A 15515-nucleotide genomic window follows, 5' to 3' on the forward strand; every position below is an offset into this window, starting at 1 on the left:
TATCAGCTTCTGAGTTGTGTCCACTTTTACTATACAAAGATTAATGATTAAGTATCAAGCTATAAATAAATGTATACAAACCATGTACCTGAGAAGAGAAAACGAATCATTTGTCGGCAGAAGAAAAGAGAGGGAAAGTTCAATCTTGATTTTTTTGTCGAATAAATAGTCAATGGTTATACAGATAATCAAGTAAAGATTCAATTGAAGTTTATGTTTTATTCTTGAGTGCTTATAAAATGAGATAATCAGGGACAACTATCAGACAAAAGTTTATTTTTACTAATAGTTTACTCATAAATTAGCAGCGTAAAAACGGTGGGTAGTAACTTATGCATAAGGAAATTAACTGTACATCAAATTCCTGAGGTTGATATGGACAACACCTAACTTACCGAATGAGGAGATAGTTTCTAAGTAGTGAAACGTGATATCAGATTCGTTAAGAAAACAGTTCAGGATGACCCATATATATATGGAAGAAAAAGTGACTGAACGCTGTATTATCCATCTTCTTCCACTTCATGCTGCTGTACAAATTAGGTTTTGACTGTGTTAGTGAACTTGAGCCGTAGATGTGTTATGGTAATATATTAATGAGATAGAAAGATGAACCAATACTCACGTTGAATGGGTTGGAGGTACCCTCAAATCCATAATATTAATGTCTGCTGAAGTAAAAGAGTTATTTTGAAAATCCGAACATTTACTTATCTTTGAGGTAGATAAATTGCATTTAGGTAAAATATTCTTTGAATACATAATGACTAGTCATAATCGAAAAAATGTTTTGTTCAAATACTGGACATACGAAATTAGTTTTCTTTGTCAATTAAACAATTTTAACAATATAGCACTAAAATATAACTAAGATGAAGCACCTTATAAATATTTGAGAAATACAGATTTGTACAAATAACTTCATAATGAAATAAGTGTTCCATGGTTCATGTAGAGATTATTCACATCGTTTTTTGATAAATGATGATTTGGTATTTTATTACAAGTCAAGAAAAGTTTTAAAAATATGTGCCAATTAGCCCAATAAACTAATAGCATTAAAAAACAAAATTACATTACTTCTAAAAGTTCCTATAATCTTTCACGTAATATATTTGGTTCGTAAGGTTTTAAAACATGTATGATTTTCCACTAGAGATTCTGAGAAAAGTACAAATCATTTGTATTATTCACGAGAATGTCTTCCGTGATGATCGGGCTCGGAAATAAGAGAAACTAACTAATAGTAAATTCATCGGGAGGTGTATATATTTTTTCATTGATATATATGCATTTACTATTTTAAACTCAAACAAGCAAAACAACCTAATAATTGGAGATTAGTGGATGTATTTTCAACCATTTATGGGGACTCATCATCACTATTTATTTATTGATATTTTCAGTAAGTTCTAGAGTAATAAAACTTTGGAAAATGTAGTACATGCAATCTATTGAATCAAAAAACTTATATAAAAAAATATAGGATTTATGTTATTGAGCAGGCTAAATTCTGAACAAACAGCTATTTATCTTAGAATTATAACTGGTTATAGCTCTAAACACTATAAAGCTAAAGCAGACAATTTAAAAACCAAGAAGGACAAACTCAATAACACATTTTTTGAAGGCTTACCTTGGTAATTTTGGATGCATTAGCTTTAATTGTTTGTAGAAGATGAATTTATACTGCCCGTTTGATGACTAATTATCTTAAGAATTACTGAGTTTGTGGGCATTATTATCAAGGTTAGACTTGGTAGTTTCAAATAAATTGAACATTGGGTAGAAAGTTAGTGATAAATATATATTTTTTGTTATATCCCAATCTTTTTCTCATTGTGACCTAAGAAAAAATATGTTTATTATTGAGAACTACTGTTATGTTTGGTACTGGCTGATTAAAAGAGCCTATAAAATTTAATAGTTATTGTTTTTTGGCCATACCAAATAATAGTTTCTCTTTGTTGTTAACTGTATATCCCGTGGGGCGAAATTCGCAGAAGCAAAATCAATTGTAAATTACATATACGTACATGTATATGCAATAAATCATATCATTTATAAGTGACAGATATACATATATATACCGAAAGGTTACATGAAATTCGGGAATATTACTTTCTATATACACCCAGATATCGTCAGTGTCATCAATACGAAATCACAAAACATTTTTAGCCTTCAGATATAAGCTTTGGTTTACTGCATAGATTTATATTTCTGAAGTGTTTAAGGGTTATGTACTCTAATGAAAGTTGTAAGAGGCATAACATTTGTTTTTCTAATAATGCAAAACAATATATTAGTAATACAAAAAAAATGAAATGGAGATGTTCATTTGTAGCAGTAACTTAATTCAATGAGGATTAGTCAGTGGTTGAATGAGTTTTTGAGTTGCTCAATGATCAATAATAAGCCTCTAATCTTTGTATATAAGCCGTAATGAACGTTTGTTTCTGGTAACTGAATTCCTAAGACGACAATTTCAGTTCTTTTAACTTAAAAGGTGAATTAAATTTTTGTGCGTGCATAACATTCTTTGTGATACACCTGATGACTAAATATATATTGTCCGGGTTTTCGCATAAAAATAAAAAACATCAGTCATTTCTGACAAAGTTTTCAGTATTTGTGCAGTCTATTTCTTTGAACCAGTTTACTAATGATATTTTAGGTGTCATAGAGTTTACCGGTCTAGAGAATATACAAAAACACGTCCCCATAAGGTCAATTGAATAAATGAGATTCAATTGGAAAAACAAAACAAAACAATGTCATTTTTATCATTATTACGATTGCTAGTATATTATTATTAGTTTGAGGTTGCTATAGAATAATTTAATAAATAATCTACGATTATAATTAATTTCTAGGATTCACTAATGACCTCTTTAGACGATCATTTTTTTTAAAAACGATGGAAGATTAGCAGTAAATGACCAGTAAATAGTATTTTACTTTTGGTCAGCCACATCATCCCGTAGAAAATAACCTTTCTACAAAAACACTAACAAGAAAAAACAAATTGAACCATCTAAACTCTCTCCTCCGAGTTGGAGGATCTTAATTCAGTAGAATAATGAAGCCTCATGATGAAACCCGAGATTTTTCGAAAGTCACGAGGACGATGCCCCTTCTAACAAACAGAAACACTTTTTATAAGCACATGGAATGTTCGGACAATGTAGAAGACCAGTCAAATAGCCACGGAAATGAGAAGATACAACATGATAGTTCTCGGAATCAGTGAAACCCATTGGACACAATCTGGACAAAAAAGAATAGATTCAGGAGAGATGCTGTTGTAGTCTGCTCACGAAGAAGAAAGTGCTCCACACACTCAGCGAGTTGCTCTAATGCTCTCCGAATGAGCACGTAAGGCATTTCTAGGATGAGAATCCCATGGATCTAGAATAATCAAGGCATCCTTCAAAACAAAGAAGGAGGGAATCACAATGAATGTTGTCCAGAGTTAGTCACCCACAAATGATAGCAACGACGACAATAAAGAACAGTTCTATGAGTGACTGAAATCAATCATAGAGAAATGTCCAAGAATGGATCTCATAGTCCTGATGGGAGACCTAAACGCCAAAGTCGGAATGGACAACACCGGGTATAAAAATATAATGGGCGACATGGACTGTGAGAAAGGAACGGGAATGGCGAGAGATTTACAAATCTATGTGCACTCAACAAATTGGTTATAGGCGGCACAATATTTCCACACAAACACATACACAAAGCCACATGGATCTCACCGGATCACACCACACCAAACCGGATAGATCATATTTCTATCACTGAAAAATTCAGAAGGTCAATGGAAGACGTGAGAATCAGGAGAGGAGCTAACATAACTTTAGATCACCACTAGCTTGTGGTTGCCAAGATGAAACTGAAGCTAGAGAAACCCTGGGCAACATGGGGAAACAGCATGACAAAGGTTCAACACAGACTTTATTCTTGTTACTGATAAGCCTTACAAGATCTATTGAACGAAGAAGATACTACTATGGGGTCAATTGGTAAGGGATCAAAGAAGCACTAACTTCAACGTGTCAGGATGTGCTGGACCACAAGAAGCATCATTAATAGGAATGGATCTCTATGGATAGCATGGACACAGGATTCAAGAAAGGAAGAACAAGAGGATATAGATCAACAACAGCCAAACAAGTACAAAGAAAGTCAAGGCACAAACTGAATATACACTTGCAAACAAACAAATGAACAGGAGTATAAGAGCTGACAAGCAGAAATACGTGGAAGAGCTAGCAACGATGGAGAGAAACGGAGCAAGAGAAGGAAATATGAAACAACTATATGACACGACGAAACTGGCAGGGAAATATAGTAGACAAGAGAGATTGGTGAAGTACAAAGAGGTAAATCCAATCACTGAGATTAAAGGACAGAGGAAGAGTTGAATGAAACACTTGGAGGAACTCTTGAATAAGCAAGCTCCATTCAATCTACAGCACGTCGAAGCGGCACGCACATGCCTTCCGATAGACATCACTCTACCAACGACCAAATAAATCAGGATAGTCATCAGACAAATCAAGAATGGGAAAGGAGCAGCACTTGACAATATACCAGCTGAAACACTGAAGTCAGACATAGAAGCAACTGCAATCATGCTCCACATTCTATTCAGGAAGATTTGCGAGGAGGAACAAGTGCCACTGACAGACTGGAAAGAGGGATACCTCATCAAGATACCAAAGAAAAGAGATCTGAGAAAATGCAGAAACTACACAAGCATCACACTACTAGCAGTACCACGAAAACGTTTTCACAGAGTGTTGCTGAACCAGATGACATATTCAGTGGATGTCCTACTTCGAGATCAACAGGTCGCATTCCGTAAAAATCGACCGTGCACAGACCAAATCGTGACACCGTGGATCATCGTTGAACAATCGATTTAATGGAAGTCGTCACCATACATCAACTTCATTGATTATGAGAAGGCGTTTGACGGGTGGATAGGAGAATATTTTGGAACATCCTTCGTTACTATGGAATGAGTAGCTGAGAAGATTGTCAACATCATACGGAATTGATGCGTTGGACTACACTGCAGAGTGGTGCATGGAGACAGATGATAGACACATTCCGAGTGAGGAGCGGTATCAGACAAGACTGCTTACTCTTCCCTTTCTCTTTCTTCTGCTGGCTGACTGGATTGTGAAGACCTCCAAGTAACTGGACAACATCATCGATGAGCAAGTAGGATCTATCTAAGTGCATGAACTGGCAAAGAGAGGGCCGCATTCCTACAGCTGAACAGAATATGGAACCCAAAACAGCTGTCGACGAATATCAAATCCAGAATCTTCCATACGAATGTCAAAAATGTTCTACTCTATGGAGCTGAAACTTCGAGAACTACCACAACCATCTTATAAAAGGTACAGGTATTTATAAACAGTTGTCTACTCAAGATACTGAATGTCCGTTGACCGGACACAATCAGCAACAATCTACTGTGGGAGAGAACAAACCAACTTCCAGCTGAGGAGGAAATGAGGAGAAAATGTTGGAATTAGATAGAACATACATTACGGAAAACATTAAACTGTATCACGAGGCAAGGCCTAGCTTAGAATCTTGAGGAGAAACGAAGAAGCGGAAGATCAAAAAATACATTGCACCGAGAATTGGAAACAGACGTGAAAAGGATGAACAGGAACTGTAAACAACTGGAGAGGATTGCCCAGTACATTGTTAGATGCCGAATGCTGATGAGCAGTCTATGCTCCTCCAAGGGGAGTAACAGATGTAATGAAAGAATATAGTACTGTGAATTTTTGAATGCTGACTAAATTCTGTATCAAATTATGCTTCTTTACACAGTGAATAATCTCTATGTTGTAGAACTAGCAATGTTAACTAAGGCGTGTTTTGTGGAGTGACATGAATTACTAGATACTTGATGAATCACGTACATAATAGTGTCCTTTATATAACTAGTAGAATTGCACCGATAGATCATGGATTTTAGAAAATGGGATAAACTGGAATTTCTTCATGCTATCAGAATCATTTAGATGATTTTCGAAGGTTTATATGTCATTTCAAATTTACTTAATTTCCCCATACAGAAACTGAATCGTGTGTGAAATATAGTTAGGGGCTTTATATATGAGTTTTATGGATGAATGCTTGCGAATGAATGCCAAGATTTTAAAATGATGAATTTAAATACATATATTTATAGTTCGTTATTGTTTTGTAAGTACGTATTGGGTAACGACCTTGCTTCACACAGTTTATGAATTGTAAATACAACTTATACTGTAAAAGTTGATTAATTTTTACGTGTTTTGATACTACTTACTAATGAAAAGTAGTCGGAATGTATCTGAAAAATTCTGAGGTTTGAAAGTTCATAAAGATTACTGAAGTCGTGAGTTACATCAGAAATATGGACTGATTCTACTGTTCTAAAACCCTTTTGTTACAGTGTAATGTTAGTTTTATTAAGAAATTATTTTGGGGACAAGCGAACTTGTATTAAGTTCTACTTTTGATAAAAACTTAGGATTTAAGTAGGAAACTGCATCAGTGAATTTTCGTGACATAATGCAATTCTGAAATTTCTATTTAAATATGGGATAGTAAAAATTTACTTTCAGTAGTAAAAATCGATATTATAGTACAAATAAAGTTGTGGCTCAACTAAGCAGGTTTCATGTAAAATTACTAGACAGATAATTTTCGTATTATAGGTTTATCTTGGAGACAAACTATGTTACCAGTTCCTATAGAATAGATAGATTGTGGCCTGAAGTGGAATCCACGACGTGCGTCTCGTCATATTTTGAATCTGTCATTTTGGCGCACTTGTATCCCAGAATTGATGGGCAGCTCAGGGTTCGAACCAAGTGTCGTTTGCTCCACTTAGCTACACTTAGCTACTGAATCTAGCTTGTCGCTCACTTGTGAAACGGCTGTTCTAATTAAATTTGAAATGATTGGGAATTTCTCATCGTTGAAATTTTGACTAAAATTTGGTGAGTCGCAAATAGGATGAAACGCGAGTATTCTATTCTACTGGTAGCCACGTTCCATCTATTCTATATCAAATTGTGTCACAATTGCTATAACAAAACATTCCGTATAAAATTCATATGTGCATCCAACACTGACCGAATTTCAGTCAAAATAGCAACCAAACCACTTAGAGTTGAATCATATTATCCGTTCTGAAAAGCATAGAAAGAAATGGCGATAGCTGTGTAATGTGCTGTTGTTGGCAGTAATTTTGATATTAGGAACTACCATCCAATTATTCGCTGTACACACAGGCGTCTTAAAAAGATGGAAAACTAAGACAGCTGCATTCAGTGATTGGAACTAAAATTTAATAAGTTATGCAGAGAAATGTCCATCAGAAGAGCACCTTCTAGAAAAAAGGTGTCACTGTTTAGTCACAGGAAATATTTAATGTACCTTTGCTTATGCTTAAGTTTCATTATAACCTATTTTTAATGTTTTTAACTGTTGACTAAATGAAATCTCTGGAATCCCTATTTTCAGATGTAATAAGAATATAGATGACAATGAACATAAATTTCAATTCAACCTTGTTCTCTCATCTCGTTTTTTGAAAAAGTGAATCGATAAACGATAGTACATTTTAATGGTAACTCCTGGAAAAGTCTAAGGTTGAAAATGTGTTTTACGTATTCTGAGATAGTATAAGTTTACATATAGCTAGATAGATTATAATATGATTATGTTTTACTACAACCGACTGTATTTTTTGTATAAGTTTGTAACCTGAAGTTGAACACCCATTCGATATGTGAGATTTTCCTATCTAACACAACTTTTGTAGCAATATTTATGCTATAGAATAACAACTATTCGCAAAACATTCAAATATTCTAATGATCACTATCGTTTTATGGTCATTTCAGTTCATGGATTTCAATTACATAAGACTCGGTTTAGAAAAAAATCGGCGAGACTACAATTTATAGATGACCTTTGAACGAATCTTAAGTGACCTTGAGAAATGTTAGCCAATCAGTGAACAGTAAGCATATAGTAAAAATATATTATACAAAACCAAATAATTAAAGCGGATACACTTTTTTTATATGGTCCAAAAACTTGTCAATGTTAGAAAAAGGTCCAAAGGTTCCAAAATCGTAATGCATAAGGTAGAGTAACTCATCCATATGGCTCCATAATAGCTGGTCTCTGGAGCCATGGTAAGGTCATAAAAACCCTCTCAGCATCGACCACATAGCTTCATTATTGTTTGTTTGTACTCCGATTATGTAAGTTTATCATTTTTATTATAGATATCTCCCTACAATACTCATACTACTGCACAGACGAAGCTTCAGTAACATCTGCGATTATTGCAGCCAATGTTACCAGTGCTTTTATTATACAGTTGGCGATAATTATTATAATATGCCTTAGTTTCAATCTGGATCGAGTGATAAGGGTTCTTATTCTAGCAAACGTCTTCGTCTAACATATATTACATCAAGGGACAACATCACGGTAGTCTGCACAAGGTGTACAAGTCATTTAATACTCGTAATTACAAATACAGGAACTTCTTAGTTTCAATTTTCGTAGCCGCTTAATTGTCAAGTCTTCTCTAAAATTCTCTGTGAACCGATCGTACACGAGCATGAGGTACTGAAGTAGGCACCGTGACCTTGAAATCCCTCAAACGCTTCTGATTGGCTCGTCCATAAATTATAGTCTCGCCAAAAAATCTAGTAAAAAATAACAATAAAATTCAAACATTTTATAATAAGTGATCATATTTGATGGCGACATTCGTAGAGATTTGTAAACGTAAAATGCAAAAAGCTGACCCTTTATATTTTCCTAAGGATTTCACTGACGGCTTTTACTCTCAGGTAGTTCACGGCTTTTTGGATTATTTTCTTTATACAATAAATGGAGACATAAGAAAAATATGTTGGGATACACAATAATGGTTTCATTGTTGTTTTTTTAGATGAGACCATACAAAAACAAACGAAGTGTGGTAATTCATTATTTGATCACAACCAACATTATCATTTTGTTGTAATCACTTTTAAAATGTGAAGGTTAGATGGAGAAGTTTGTTATAGCCAGAGTTGGAAGGATACAACCAGTTAAGCAAAATGTTTTAGCTGGTACCTTTATTTGATTCTAATGGTAAAGATTTTATATATTTTGAAGGCCCACTTAATCATAGAACGAGATCGTTCTGTTTAAAACTATGGTACGTACCACTGAAAAGAAACATTTTTCTAGTGATCTCTGATTTACAACAGACGTCCATTTGATGTATTTGGATGGAGAATATTCTTTAATAAATATTTCATAGTCGTTTAAAAAATGTTAGTTATCCTTCATTGAAGAAAAAAAAAATTAATTCACATTTTAAGAGGATGCTAATCTTATTTATCTTATAATAATCTGGAATTTTTTACCCTAAATACTGCTTGTATAATAAAGCAATAAAAATACAAGCTCAGAAAAGCATTTTTGCTAACTTTAATCAAAATAACAGTGACTAAAGCAGTAACATACAGAGGGATAAGAGTGAGTGAATATTATTTTATTCATAAAGTCAATTTAAGGTGGGTATTTTCAACAGGGTCTAAGACAAAAGTTACCATGAAACAATTTTCTGAATTAAGGGGGATCAATATTCGACTACATGACTTCTAAAATCTATAGTGTTTAATTGAATAACCCACATATTTCGATTGTGTATATGTTCAATCCAGTCTTATCAATAAATTAGCGATTATCCATGTATTTGTCTGAGCTTAAAGGTCATTCAGTATGAGACCAATTTTAGATTTCTTTTAAAGAAGTATTTCCATTGTGTTGTTCGATAAAGAAAAATCGCATTTATTAGACCTAGTGCACATGTAAGTGGAGTCTTGTTTAATTTATTTGAATAAATTTTTATAAGATTGATAAAAGCATTGGTTACAGCTAATATTGTGGTGTGGTCTACTTATATCCACATAAATAGGATATGGTGATGGTCAGACATAGAATGTATTTTGGCAGAAGATCGATTAGGAAAGAACAGGAATGAAGCGCAATCGGTACAAAAATGCATGAACAATGAAATCAGAGAAGACGGACTGATATTTGCAGAAGGAACAGTTAAGATTGAGTCAATTGATTAATAATTTGCAAATTAATTGTTTACTGTATGGTTATCAGAATTTAGTAAGATAGTCTGTAATTTGTGCATAAATACGTTCAATTGTTCCCACTCGTGTTCTTGTTCACTACAACATAAATTAGAACATATATATAATCGGTATGTTCCTTTACCATACTCCTAAGTTCCTTAAGGTCAATAGACCTGTCTGATTGAATTGAATGTTCTTCACTGTTTTTGGGGAAACCTTAAAGGCCGTTATTTCCTAGTTAGAATCTCAGCATTCCTGATCGCTCATCATCTTTTATATATTACGTTCAGATAACACATAATTTCCTACTAGGTCCAAGTATCATTTTATTACAATGCACTGAAAATTCAACTAATAGTTTGGTTTTAAAGTGATAAGAACCTCATCGATCTTTAGTCTATTCTTGTTATAGTCATCGTTTTGCAGTTCAGCAATTCGACAAGAAACGATGTACTAGCCACTGGTATTCATTATCAGCAAATATTTTAGTGCTGAACTAAAATATTTGTCGAAAGCATCTTGTTACTTGTTGATAAATGTAACGAAAATGAAAGCACAGTTATTATGAACGCTCCCCAATAGTACCCTTTACTCTTTCTACATAATTTCCATCTGAATAGTCAGTAAAATACTGTTTCTTTCGACTGTATGATTTTACTAATTACCAAACTTATTTCTTAATAATCTCATTTCTTTTAAATCGAATTAAATCAACCATTTGTGACATTCGAACCTAGTACATTTACGAAAGAGTGTTAGATTGAGTTACCTAAGAAAACTAACGTCTTAGTGGCTTCTTACGAAATTGTGAAATTACTGGTACAAAATCTAATCACAGAGAATAAAATTCATTGTAGTTATTTGCAAATATAATAGATAACTGACTGTCTAAAACATTGTATATGTCTTCTATTATAATTGTCAATATAATTTTTTTGACCTCTTATTACAAAATCTCAATGGATAATCGAATACATTACGATAATGTGATGACACAAAGGGTTGAATGTAAAATCTTTATGTTATCAAAAGCCTTATCATAGTTCTTTTTTGTATTTGATTTCTATTCCAAACACACTATGTTTAAGAAGTTATTGGACAAGTTCACAAAATAAGTGAAAAAGATACATTGCGAAGGAACTTTGTACGATTGCTATTATATTTCCTTTCATTCAGAAGTTATTCCTTTTTGTAAAATAAACAAGACATATTAATATATATACTTTACCGTAATTTATCATCGATAATCACGCAGAATCTGATGCAGATGTAAAGATGCAGATCGGCAAAGCAAGAACAGCATATCTACAATTGAAGAACATCTGGAAAGCAAAACAACTGTCTTTTAATCAACACCAAGATCAGAATTTTCAACACGAATGTCAAGACAGTTCTACTGTATGGGGCGGAAACCTGGAAAACCACGAAGGCTATCATCCAGAAGATACAGGTGTTTATTAACAGTTGTCTACGTAAGATACTTCTGATCCGTTGGCCAGACACTATCAGCAACAACCTACTGTGGGAGAGAACAAACCAGATTTCAGTGGAGGAAGAAATCAGGAAGAAGCGCTGGAAGTGGATAGGACACACATTGAGGAAATCATCCAACTGCATCACAAGACAAGTCCTCCCATGGAATCCTGAAGGCCAAAGGAGAAGAAGAAGACCAAAGAACACATTACGCCGAGAAATGGAGACAGACATGAGAAGAATGAACGAAAATAGGGTAGAACTAGAAATGAAGGCCCAGAACAGAGTGGGTTGGAGAATGCTGGTCGGCGGCCTATGCTCCATTGAGAGTAACAGGCTTTAGTAAGCAAGTAAGTTACCGTAACTTCAAATGTTTTATGCTCAAAAAGATGTTTCATGAAAAGATGAAAATGAAAAAACTCCATAATAGATTTTAAATACAACTTGGGAAATTCGTATATTTCTTTAAATCAATGCGTTTTTTCCTAAACTTTCGGAATATATCCAATGGGATATATTAAGTAGAACACTCAGTAAGTTATAATAACATTAACAACATATCATCGTCAATCGTATATTGAAGTGGTGAAAATATATAGTTTAACATGCCTAATATAAAACGTCAACGTTTATTTGTTTTGATGAGTGTTTTCTTCTAAAACCTAAATATACATTTATGTAAATTTGAGACCAGAGAGAACTAAAAAATGTCAAAGCACTCCGTATAAAACATAGTTACACAACTACTATATGTTAGCTTCCCCTCTTCACTCTTCCTCATAAAATTTGTTTTTTTTCTTATTTTTTTGACACAGATCAAATTAGACAAGTCTGTTTAATGTAACATTAGTAGGAGTTTGTGACTGTATATTAATAAAAAATTGTATTTTTATGTTTTATTAAGGGTAATGTTTATTTTGTGTATATTATATCTTCGCTTTAAACCATAATAATTTTAGCGTTTTCCTAAATGGATTGGTATGTGAGGAGACCAACTTGATTACTTGCAAATGGAAAGGTGAATGCTTAGAAGTACAACAATGGTATTGTTCAGATGCTTTCTATATATATAATCCCATCAAATATAGAAAAGTGTCTTTCGTTAACACGAACAGAACCAAATTTAAGTTAAATGGGCTAAAAGTATAGTTCGACAAATTGTATGATCAACTGAAAAGTCTAATATAAATTATCTTGATTTGGTGGCCATTTTAGGATCTATAAAATACTGTATAGCTAACAAAGACAATGAAGTGATTTTTTTCTCTATAGAGTATACTCACATTAGGTTAGCGATTAAAAATAACATGTACTTCCTAACTAGTTAATTTACTCTATCAGAAAAAAATGGTTGACTTTTAATGCCTTTGTACAGTAGTATTTAAAGACTCAATGAACTGAATGGATTAAATATCTGTTGGACACCTGACCATATAAACACATATAGAGAATGATTGTTTTAATACCAGTATTGTGAGGTGGAAGTATTTATATCAATACATCCTCGTTTTACCGTTAAAGTCTATTCGTAGTAAGTAAACTATCATATTTTATTGATATAAAAATTGATTTTCAGCATGAAATGGTTTTACTTTTAAAAGGCTGAACGGCTTGCTTTGTCATATTATTCAGGGGGTTCAAATGTTTTGTTATGCCTGTTGGAGTGTAAAATTTCAGACATTCGTTTACGTGAACTCTTTTACCAGCAAATTGTGGTACAATGTTTATTCATTGTGACGATATTGTGTTAACTGATGTGCTCTATGTTCTTCTTGGGTGACCAACATTTGATTCGGCATCAACTAATTTGATTGGCATGGGACAAATGTCTTAGTTATTTAATATATAAAATTTATCCTACTTGTACCTATTCTCTTACATGGTCAAAGTGAATACGCTTTCTAATTTCTTTCAAATAATTTCCAAAAGTCCTCAATTCAAAACATCTATTTAACTAAATGTGAAGTCCAAATTATTTCACTTACACTGTTTATGTGTAAGTGAAACTTGAATACTGTCAAATATAATTTGTTCAGTCCAAAAGTGATTTATTGTTATCGTTTCCAACAGCTTTGTATTTAGTTCAGAGATATTTATCTGGTTAGTTAGAAAGTAAATGTTAAACTGAGAATTACGAAGTTACCTTATTATAGTTTGAGCAAGTTTATACGGACATAGCAATTTTTGTATGTATCTAGATATCTTGTCTTTTGCTTTAGAATTTATAGAACAGGAAGTTAACGACATATAGATATGCGTATGAACAGTCGAATAGGTATTATGTATAGATGAATGTCATATTCCTGATTATAGATTAAAATACAATTGCTTAAAGAAACATGTTGATGCGAAAAATAACTGATTTTCGTTCTATATTCTATAAATTTATCTTATCTAAAGAATGAAACAACCAACCAAACAATATCAAGTAGTATTGAACAAAAATTATAATATGAGAGGATTTATCTTATATACCCTTGATAAAACAGCTGTATTATAGCAGTAGATGGTGACTTTGTGAGATAGGTTTAGTTCAATTGGTAGAATACTGGACTATTAGTATGAGAGCCACTTGTTCAATATTTTCCATTATTTCTGGTTCCAAGTTTATTTTCATCATTGAAAATAGCTACAAGAGTTAAACGTACTAAAGTATGTTACCACAGGTATTACGGGCATTATTTCTATTAGAATGTAAAAGCTAAGGCAGTAACAACATACTGAAAGCATTTAGGTTTCATTGCTGAAACAAGAATTCCCCATTTCTTTCGTATTATTTTAAACCTAGTTCTGAGATGCAAAATTATTACTGCAGATATTCTGCGTCTTTTCTAGTAACAGTGGAGTTGCTCTATGAGTACATATCGTAAGCATAGAACAGTCGGGAAACCAGTTCTAATCTCATATAACCAATCTTCAACCATTACATCCGATGCTCCAAGTCTAAAAAAGCAGGCACTTTTATCACAAATGAGAAATGTTTTATGATCCCTGACTTAATAACAATATGTTACTAGATGCTGTTACAACGAAGGTAAACTTTATCAACTTGTTTGCTGTAATTTTTGAGCGACACAATTAGAATAGTAGTAACAGGAAAATAAATACATAAATGACAAAACTTTGTTAACAGTTTCCCTGATTTTTTCTTACTCTTGGAAAACAGGATTTAGTAGTCTCATGTTGCAATTAAGCTATATACGAGACGAACGAATGGTTTCCAGTGGGTTATAAAAAATCAGGCCTTAATAAGGACGATTATGTATCAGAGTGAAGAGTTACGAAACGAACATACGGACGGAGTAAATGAAATTTTGTAATACTATTAAAATTGAAATAATAAAATTTAGAAAACGTAATAACAACAGATATTTTCAGTTAGTATTCGTCATATACTGATAACATCTAGAGAACCGCTGACAATAGATACTATTATTCTGGTTAATTGACAAACAAAATACTCAAATGTTCATGGTGAGACAATTACCAGTTATAATTAGTAGTTAGTGAAATGATGTAGACCCAGAAGTATACTTTAAAAGGATAGACTAAGAGGTTCTAAAACATCAAATGAGTTAACATGAAAGAATGACTTTCAAAAGCTGGACACAATTAGAAAATATAGAGGACTTCAATATTATTCAGTGAAATTCTTTGACTTAAGAGTTATTAGTAGCTTTCTAGATGGTCTGATAAAGTATAGATGCATTTTTCTGTTTCTATCGAGCAAAAGTTAAGGGAATTAATCTGTTTTTAATTTTCAACTAAACAGAGCTTGGACAGATTCTTAGTTCAAAAATTCACTATTATCGCTATTGTCTTTTCCGGAGTAATCATTACTACTGTAGTGAACGA

This window comes from Schistosoma mansoni, chromosome W (genome assembly GCF_000237925.1).
Source record: "Schistosoma mansoni strain Puerto Rico chromosome W, complete genome".
Lineage (NCBI taxonomy): Eukaryota > Metazoa > Platyhelminthes > Trematoda > Strigeidida > Schistosomatidae > Schistosoma > Schistosoma mansoni.